The sequence below is a fragment of the Coregonus clupeaformis genome, chromosome 35 (genome assembly GCF_020615455.1).
Source record: "Coregonus clupeaformis isolate EN_2021a chromosome 35, ASM2061545v1, whole genome shotgun sequence".
Classification (NCBI taxonomy): domain Eukaryota; kingdom Metazoa; phylum Chordata; class Actinopteri; order Salmoniformes; family Salmonidae; genus Coregonus; species Coregonus clupeaformis.
Window position 1 is genome coordinate 16,854,391 of NC_059226.1, and position 10,668 is coordinate 16,865,058.

Here is a 10,668-nt window from a genome sequence, read left to right on the forward strand (position 1 = left end):
GTCTGTCTCCTCATCTAGCACCTTGAATTTGCAGATGAGGTCTGTCAGCACCTTCAGACTTTTCGGCTCACTGGTTGTGGAGTCTTCAGCCAAGAAAACATGGCACATGTGAGTGAAGCACTCTCCAGGCTGGTGCTATTGAGGAGATGAGCAACACAGTGTGTCAAACTCCCTCAGGCCCTTGTCCTTTGTTGCGCTGCCAAAACCTCCAGAGACAGCCTTGATAATATTTCTGCTCACCTCATTCTGGACCACCCGATAAGCCTTCTCCAGGTAGTCACTTTTATTTTCTCTATTGAAGGCTAGAAGGACTCTCTGGATGAGGGCCAAACTGTAATCTGTTTCTACCGAGCGCACCCTGTGGGTAGTCGTCTTGCCGACTTCGTGCAGGGCCTGCATCATCCAAAACGCCAGGTCTGGTACTGCATGCTCATTGGTGACCATTTCGAACACTGGAAGGGGAGGCTTGTCTTTCCCTTCACCAGGCCATGTTAAACTATAATAAAGTTTTGGCTGCGAAGGGATGCGGCTTACCACTCCTCCAGTGGCATCCAGGTGCAGAATGACAGGCCGTCTTTGCCTGAGGTGATGCACAGCAATACCCAACCCTGTCTCGGTATACAGGTGAACACCAAAGGGATCCACTTGAACATGCTCTGATGAGATGACTTTCAAGACATCTTTCTTGAAGCTATGGCTGATATTTCTGGCCTTCAGCTCGAGCAATGGTGTCTTGTTCAGGTTGGCGTAATAAAAGTTACTTACTCCTTGAGTAAGACGTCTTGCTATTTTCCCTCTACTGTGGTAGCTTGCAGGCCGGGCGTTAACCTCACCTTTGAGGTGTTTCACTTCTCCTACACGGGTGACCTGTACAGCCACTGTCTTGTTTGTTTTCTAGTGCTGTATATTAAAGAGATCAGTGGGGAGAACAAGTATTTGATACCCTGCCGATTTTGCAGGTTTTCCTACTTACAAAGCATGTAGAGGTCTGTAATTTTTATCATAGGTACACTTCAACTGTGAGAGACGGAACCTAAAACAAAAATCCAGAAAATCACATTGTATGATCTTTAAGTAATTAATTAGCATTTTATTGCATGACATAAGTATTTGATACATCAGAAAAGCAGAACTTAATATTTGGTACAGAAACCTTTGTTTGCAATTACAGAGATCATACGTTTCCTGTAGGTCTTGACCAGGTTTGCACACACTGCAGCAGGGATTTTGGCCCACTCCTCCATACAGACCTTCTCCAGATCCTTCAGGTTTCGGGGCTGTCACTGGGCAATACGGACTTTCAGCTCCCTCCAAAGATGTTCTATTAGGTTCAGGTCTGGAGACTGGCTAGGCCACTCCAGGACCTTGAGATGCCTCTTACGGAGCCACTCCTTAGTTGCTCTGGCTGTGTGTTTCGGGTCGTTGTCATACTGGAAGACCTAGCCACGACCCATCTTCAATGCTCTTACTGAGGGAAGGAGATTGTTGGCCAAGATCTCGCGATACATGGCCCCATCCATCCTCCCCTCAATACCGTGCAGTCGTCCTGTCCCCTTTGCAGAAAAGCATCCCCAAAGAATTATGTTTCCACCTCCATGCTTCACGGTTGGGATGGTGTTCTTGGGGTTGTACTCATCCTTCTTCTTCCTCCAAACACGGCGAGTGGAGTTTTGACCAAAAAGCTATATTTTTGTCTTATCAGACCACATGACCTTCTCCCATTCCTCCTCTGGATCATCCAGATGGTCAGTTCTTCCATTTTCTAATAATTGCGCCAACAGTTGTTGCCTTCTCACCAAGCTGCTTGCCTATTGTCCTGTAGCCCATCCCAGCCTTGTGCAGGTCTACAATTGTATCCCTGATGTCCTTACACAGATCTCTGGTCTTGGCCATTGTGGAGAGGTTGGAGTCTGTTTGATTGAGTGTGTGGACAGGTGTCTTTTATACAGGTAACGAGTTCAAACAGGTGCAGTTAATACAGGTAATGAGTGGAGAACAGGAGGGCTTCTTAAAGAAAAACTAACAGGTCTGTGAGAGCCGGAATTCTTACTGGTTGGTAGGTGATCAAATACTTATGTCATGCAATAAAATGCAGATTAATTACTTAAAAATCATACAATGTGATTTTCTGGATTTTTGTTTTAGATTCCGTCTCTCACAGTTGAAGTGTACTTATGATAAAAATTACAGACCTCTACATGCTTTGTAAGTAGGAAAACCTGCAAAAATCGGCAGTGTATCAAATACTTGTCCTCCCCACTGTATGTAGCTTGACAGCTTGTGAAGTAACAGACAGCCGTTACTTTGAGATATGGGCACAGCGTTTTCCTACAAGCTGGTACGTAAAAACAAGTGTACAACATCGAGAGTGTTTTGTAAACTCAGTGTAGAGCACATGTCCATGACTTCTGAAGTTTAGTTGTGCCAGACAGTGGTTTCATTTTGTTCCATTTTCTTTGTGGAATCTTCATAGTTATATATTTTTTGTTCTAGCCTTGTGTTCCTGTAGTCATTCCCCTTTTTCATCATGGAGCCATCAGGCTCGACATGGCATGTTTGGTCATGGTTCGAACCCCCTTCATCAGCAAACATTTTCTCCTCACTAGCGTCATCTCTCTCACAGGGGATGAACCCGCACAGGGGATGAACACGCACAGGGGAGTTTATTGACAGATTTACATTGGAAAATGATGGAATATGAAACAGTGAGTGCATGTGTGTGGTTGTAGTATTAAATAAGAAATAAATGCATGTGTTAGCACACAGTAAATAACACGTAATGACAACGTAATGAAAACACAATGGTCATCTCCCAGGAATAAATCAATAGGAGCAAGACTAACACAAAAAAATGCCTCCAACATAAAAATTGCACCTCAAAACTTAAAGAAAATGTATGTTATGGCCAATAAAACAGATGTACAGGTATGACCTTTACAAGTATCTAAACTGAGAATATATATATAAAATAAAAAAGGGCCATAAAGAACAAAAGGTGCAGTTGGAACAAGTAAGGGATAAACGTCAAAATTCAATACATTACGTAAGGGATAATCAACGAGGGGATATGCCTTCTATGGAGAATAATGAAGACAGTTTACTTTACTAGATAGCTACAGTAGTTGTCACAGTAACCAAAACAAACATACTTGCTAGTTTAGCTAACCAAACCATAATTCCTACCTTGCCATTATGAAAATCGAATTCAACAATGCCAATAATGTTTTCAATTCGACTTACGCTTTCAAAAGTAGCTCAAACCTAGAACATACAGTGGGGGAAAAAAGTATTTAGTCAGCCACCAATTGTGCAAGTTCTCCCACTTAAAAAGATGACAGAGGCCTGTAATTTTCATCATAGGTACACGTCAACTATGACAGACAAAATGAGAGAAAAAAAATCCAGAAAATCACATTGTAGGATTTTTTATGAATTTATTTGCAAATTATGGTGGAAAAAAAGTATTTGGTCAATAACAAAAGTTTCTCAATACTTTGTTATATACCCTTTGTTGGCAATGACACAGGTCAAACATTTTCTGTAAGTCTTCACAAGGTTTTCACACACTGTTGCTGGTATTTTGGCCCATTCCTCCATGCAGATCTCCTCTAGAGCAGTGATGTTTTGGGGCTGTCGCTGGGCAACACGGACTTTCAACTCCCTCCAAAGATTTTCTATGGGGTTGAGATCTGGAGACTGGCTAGGCCACTCCAGGACCTTGAAATGCTTCTTACGAAGCCACTCCTTCGTTGCCCGGGCGGTGTGTTTGGGATCATTGTCATGCTGAAAGACCCAGCCACGTTTCATATTCAATGCCCTTGCTGATGGAAGGAGGTTTTCACTCAAAATCTCACGATACATGGCCCCATTCATTCTTTCCTTTACACGGATCAGTCGTCCTGGTCCCTTTGCAGAAAAACAGCCCCAAAGCATGATGTTTCCACCCCCATGCTTCACAGTAGGTATGGTGTTCTTTGGATGCAACTCAGCATTCTTTGTCCTCCAAACACGACGAGTTGAGTTTTTACCAAAAAGTTATATTTTGGTTTCATCTGACCATATGACATTCTCCCAATCCTCTTCTGGATCATCCAAATGCACTCTAGCAAACTTCAGACGGGCCTGGACATGTACTGGCTTAAGCAGGGGGACACGTCTGGCACTGCAGGATTTGAGTCCCTGGCGGCGTAGTGTGTTACTGATGGTAGGCTTTGTTACTTTGGTCCCAGCTCTCTGCAGGTCATTCACTAGGTCCCCCGTGTGGTTCTGGGATTTTTGCTCACCGTTCTTGTGATCATTTTGACCCCACGGGGTTAGATCTTGCGTGGAGCCCCAGATCGAGGGAGATTATCAGTGGTCTTGTATGTCTTCCATTTCCTAATAATTGCACCCACAGTTGATTTCTTCAAACCAAGCTGCTTACCTATTGCAGATTCAGTCTTCCCAGCCTGGTGCAGGTCTACAATTTTGTTTCTGGTGTCCTTTGACAGCTCTTTGGTCTTGGCCATAGTGGAGTTTGGAGTGTGACTGTTTGAGGTTGTGGACAGGTGTCTTTTATACTGATAACAAGTTCAAACAGGTGCCATTAATACAGGTAACGAGTGGAGGACAGAGGAGCCTCTTAAAGAAGAAGTTACAGGTCTGTCAGAGCCAGAAATCTTGCTTGTTTGTAGGTGACCAAATACTTATTTTCCACCATAATTTGCAAATAAATTCATTACAAATCCTACAATGTGATTTTCTGGAAAAAAAATTCTCAATGTCTGTCATAGTTGACGTGTACCTATGATGAAAATTACAGGCCTCTCTCATCAATGTTATAAATCGATTTGCATTTTAAATGAGGGAAATAAGTATTTGACCCCTCTGCAAAACATGACTTAGTACTTGGTGGCAAAACCCTTGTTGGCAATCAAAGAGGTCAGACATTTCTTGTAGTTGGCCACCAGGTTTGCACACATCTCAGGAGGGATTTTGTCCCACTCCTCTTTGCAGATCTTCTCCAAATCATTAAGGTTTCGAGGCTGACGTTTGGCAACTCGAACCTTCAGCTCCCTCCACAGATTTTCTATGGGATTAAGGTCTGGAGACTGGCTAGGCCACTCCAGGACCTTAATGTGCTTCTTCTTGAGCCACTCCTTTGTTGCCTTGGCCGTGTGTTTTGGGTCATTGTCATGCTGGAATACCCATCCACGACCCATTTTCAATGCCCTGGCTGAGGGAAGGAGGTTCTCACCCAAGATTGGATGGTACATGGCCCCGTCCATCGTCCCTTTGATGCGGTGAAGTTGTCCTGTCCCCTTAGCAGAAAAACACCCCCAAAGCATAATGTTTCCACCTCCATGTTTGACGGTGTGGAAGGTGTTCTTGGGGTCATATGCAGCATTCCTCCTCCTCCAAACACGGCGAGTTGAGTTGATGCCAAAGAGCTCCATTTTGGTCTCATCTGACCACAACACTTTCACCCAGTTCTCCTCTGAGATCATTGACAAGATCCTCCCGTGTAGTTCTGGGCTGATTCCTCACCATTCTCATGATCATTGCAACTCCACGAGGTGAGATCTTGCATGGAGCCCCAGGCCGAGGGAGATTGACAGTTATTTTGTGTTTCTTCCATTTGCGAATAATCGCACCAACTGTTGTCACCTTCTCGCCAAGCTGCTTGGCGATGGTCTTGTAGCCCATTCCAGCCTTGTGTAGGTCTACAATCTAGTCCCTGACATCATTGGAGAGCTCTTTGGTCTTGGCCATGGTGGAGAGTTCGGAATCTGATTGATTGATTGCTTCTGTGGACAGGTGTCTTTTATACAGGTAACAAACTGAGATTAGGAGCACTCCCTTTAAGAGTGTGCTCTAATCTCAGCTTGTTACCTGTATAAAAGACACCTGGGAGCCAGAAATATTTCTGACTGAAAGGGGGTCAAATACTTATTTCCCTCATTAAAATGCAAATCAATTTATAACATTTTTGACATGCGTTTTTCTGGATTTCTTTGTTGTTATTCTGTCTCTCACTGTTCAAATAAACCTACCATTACAATTATAGACTGGTCATTTCTTTGTCAGTGGGCAAACGTACAAAATCAGCAGGGGATCAAATACTTTTTTCCCCTCACTGTATACCATGTGTTATTTAAGCAATAAGGCCAGAGGGGTGTGGTATATGGCCAATATACCACGGTTAAGGGCTGTTCTTATGTACGACACAACGCGGAGTGCCTGGACATATTAGCCGTGGTATATTGGCCATATATCACAAACCCCCGAGGTGCCTTATTGCTATTATAAACTGGTTACCGACGTAATTAGAGCAGTTAAAATGTATGTTTTGTCGTACCCGTGGTATATGGTCTGATATACCATTCAGGGTTCGAACCACCCAGTTTATAAAGAAGAAGAATGCACGCTCTAGAATGCCCTTCAAGCCAATCAGAAACGAGTATTCAACAATGCTATGGTATGAGGCAGGAGAGGTCCGCAATCAACAGCGACTCGCAGCGGTGAAGAAGTTGAACCTACCCGGAGAGTGTAATTCCTGCTTTCATGATCCGGGAGGTGGCTTCAAGTAAAATCTGGTATTTCAACCATCCGAACATAGTAAAGTAAGTTAATTTTTCTCTCATTAAATGATACAGTGGGGAGAACAAGTATTTGATACACTGCCGATTTTGCAGGTTTTCCTACTTACAAAGCATGTAGATGTCTGTAATTTTTATAATATGTACACTTCAACTGTGAGAGAAAATCCTGCAGTGCACGCAAGGTCCCCCTGCTCAAGCCAGCGCATGTCCAGGCCCGTCTGAAGTTTGCCAATGACCATCTGGATGATCCAGAGGAGGAATGGGAGAAGGTCATGTGGTCTGATGAGACAAAAATAGAGCTTTTTGGTCTAAACTCCACTCGCCGTGTTTGGAGGAAGAAGAAGGATGAGTACAACCCCAAGAACACCATTCCAACAGTGAAGCATGGAGGTGAAAACATCATTCTTTGGGGATGCTTTTCTGCAAAGGGGACAGGACGACTGCACCGTATTGAGGGGAGGATGGATGGGGCCATGTATCGCGAGATCTTGGCCAACAACCTCCTTCCCTCAGTAAGAGCATTGAAGATGGGTCGTGGCTGGGTCTTCCAGCATGACAACGACCCGAAACACACAGCCAGGGCAACTAAGGAGTGGCTCCTTAAGAAGCATCTCAAGGTCCTGGAGTGCCCTAGCCAGTCTCCAGACCTGAACCCAATAGAAAATCTTTGGAGGGAGCTGAAATTCCATATTGCCCAGCGACAGCCCCGAAACCTGAAGGATCTGGAGAAGGTCTGTATGGAGGAGTGGGCCAAAATCCCTGCTGCAGTGTGTGCAAACCTGGTCAAGACCTACAGGAAACATATGATCTCTAATTGCAAACAAAGGTTTATGTAACAAATAAAGTGGTTAACCCACTGGCTATAAGGTGAATGCACCAATTTGTAAGTCGCTCTGGATAAGAGCGTCTGCTAAATGACGTAAATGTAAATGTAAATATTAAGTTCTGCTTTTCTGATGTATCAAATACTTATGTCATGCAATAAAATGCTAATTAATTACTTTAAAATCATACAATGTGATTTTCTGGATTTATAAGTAGGAAAACCTGCAAAATCGGCAGTGTATCAAATACTTGTTCTCCCCACTGTATCTGAACATGTTTGCATAGCCTATGAATTATACATAATCATCTTTAGGGTTAAAATCAGTTTGATGGTGCTTTATAATGGCATACTATGGTGTCATGCCATTTCATTAGCAGAAATGGTTCACAATGATTGACCTTAATTGCTGATCTTACTGAAAGGTTGTTGGATGTATCTGCTGGTCTGAAGAACAGGAGTTTGGACCTGACGCTGATGTTTGAGTACATCGACCAGGACCTGTCTACATTCCTCACCACAGTCCCCAGCACTGGACTGAGTCTGGACAAAATTAAGGTGTGAACTCTCCCGCTTACATATCTGCATCTGATAAAAACTCAATGACTCCAAAGCATTCCATTAAGAATTAGTATAACATTTTACTGTACACTCTTTTGAACTTTTCTTGCCAGATGTCCTCATATCTTGTCAGAATAAGCCACAGTCAGAGAAAGTGGTCGAGCAATGCTGTCATGCTGCTTCCTGTCTGTACAGGATGTGATGGTGCAGCTGCTACAGGGGATGGACTTCCTGCACACCAACGTGGGACGATCATTTGTTTTTCAACAGGACAATGACCCAACACACCTCCAGGTTGTGTAAGGACTAATTACCAAGAAGGAGAGTGATGGAGTGCTGCATCAGATGACCTGGCCTCCACAATCCCCCGACCTCAACCCAACTGAGATGGTTTGGGATGAGTCGGACGGCAGAGTGAAGGAAAAGCAGCCAACAAGTGCTCCCCATATGTGGGAACTCCTTCAAGACTATTGGAAAAGCATTCCAGGTGAAGCTGGTTGAGAGAATGTCAAGAGTGTCCAAAGCTGTCATCAAGGCAAAGGGTGGCTATTTGAAGAATCTCAAATATAAAATATATTTGATTTGTATAACACTTTTTTGGTTACTACATGATTCCATGTGTTATTTCATAGTGTTGATGTCTTCACTATTATTCTACAATGTAGAAAATACTACAAATAAAGAAAAACCCTTGAATGAGTAGGTGTCCAAACTTTTGACTGGTACTGTAGGTACGCAGAACTGCAAGCCACCATGCAGAACCCCATCACCATCAAAGTGGCCCATCCCTGGTTTATGCCACCAACAGAAATAGACTATGTTCATCGCCACTACCACTTCCACCTCTGAGTAAAGGAAGGTACCTCCCACGTTTAGTAAGGAAAGGTGAACTGATAGCTGCCTTCTAAGTAAGGAAAGGTAAACTGATAAGAGCCTTCTCACCCATGTTAAACTCAAAGCCTTTCTCTGTAAAGGTGTGGCAGCAGCCTCCGGCCCGATTATGCTGCTCCAGAACCAGGACCTGCTTCCCAACCTTAGCCAGCAGCACCGCCACCCCAAGAACACCAATTCCACGGCCAATGACAATGGCATCTAGTTTCTCAGGTACTTTACTGGCCAAGAAACCTGGTAGGGAAGAGTAATACAAATATACAATTAACACAGATATTGCCAGTTTTGGCTTTTTACAGGAAACAAATAACGCTGTGTTCCAGCAATATTATCCCCTGGCCTGTGCAAAGAGACCCTATAACCACGTTTCCGTCTAACCATTTCATGCGGTTGAATTACCTGACCCATGAAAAAAAAGTATTTCATGGAAACATTAAAATGCCGGTACAATTTTATAGGCCTAAATGCCGACAGAATTTGTTCATTCGACATGGTGGGATATTTTTGTGTCGGTAAAATTAATTACGCGATAAATTAATTATGTGCGCTGCGTAATCACGCACAACCTTCTATCCGCTAAAAGTCCGTTTGATGGAAACACGTCTGGTGGAAAAATCGCATATTATTTTATGCAGATTTTTGAATATTCGCATGAAAATCTGTCGCAAATTGGATGAAAACCTGGCTAGTGGTTCTGAAACAAATGTGTGTGTAGCAGCTATAAACGTGATATAGTTCTGGGTGGATTGCAGTTCAACAATGGGCTCAGTCATGACTGCAGTACATGAGCCTTGTCCAGCTTGTAACGCAGTATTGCATTGGACAATCAGTGAATTTGTAAATATTATAAATCGGTATGTCAGCGGTTCTAACAGACGAAATAGTTGCCTGACCTGCTCTCCTCCTTCAAATGAATGCACTTGCGATACATGTGAACGACAGAGCAATTTAATTACGCAACAAGATATGGCTTTCGAAACACACACACAGTGACACAGGACAAGGGTGCCAAAAAATTATTACAAAATGTATATCTGTTTGGGCACATATTCCTAGGAAACTATATTTCGTGCATGCATTGGGGATCTGTCAAGCCTTGTGTCCAAGAGACTCACCCTGTTTCAGAACTTTGTTTTTCTCCTTCTTTTGGGTGACCTGTGGTTTAAGCGGCTCACGAGTGTCGATATCAAAATGATTTGTATAGGAATGCAGCTAGAACCGGACAAATGATTGCTACAATGAACCACATTTTAAGAATGTTTTTCAGCGCACCTTCTCACTTTTGCAAGTGGATACACACTTCCGTGTGCGAACAAGGTCTGCTGTGGTTCAGTGCCACTTGGAAGCCTCCCATGCATGACATGCAGCACATTTGTTCAATTAAAGCAGGGGTGTCAAACGTCCGGCCCGCGGGCCGGATCAGGCCCGCGGGCCGGATCAGGCCCGCAAACGGGTTTAATCCGGCCCGCGAGATGATAAAAAAAATATTTAAAAAAATAAAAAAATAAATAAAACAATTGTAAAGTATAAAAATGCGCTGCAATTTTTCAATAAAAGAAACTGCTGTTCCATTTGCGTCCACTGGATGGCGCAATAGCAATTGTGTTAAGCAAGCAAACTGTTTATACCGGGGCAGAGCAAGTAGGTCAAGCACGTGCAGCCAATGAGCTACTTTGTTTTGCCCGCGATATTTATTACGGCTTCTACTTTTAACATTATGTGCTTTGGCACCCTCATTGCCCCAATATGTCTCTGTCAAAAAAGAGAAAAGTGGACGCAGAGTGCAGAGTGTTCCAAGAAAAATTGTCATCC

General features: G+C 43.4%; 1 pseudogene; it reads right to left on the bottom strand.

The window, feature by feature from the left end:
* Positions 1–8,869: 8,869 nt before the first annotated feature.
* LOC121570232 lies at positions 8,870–10,105 on the bottom strand (annotated as a pseudogene).
* Between the last annotated feature and the right edge of the window lie 563 nt (positions 10,106–10,668).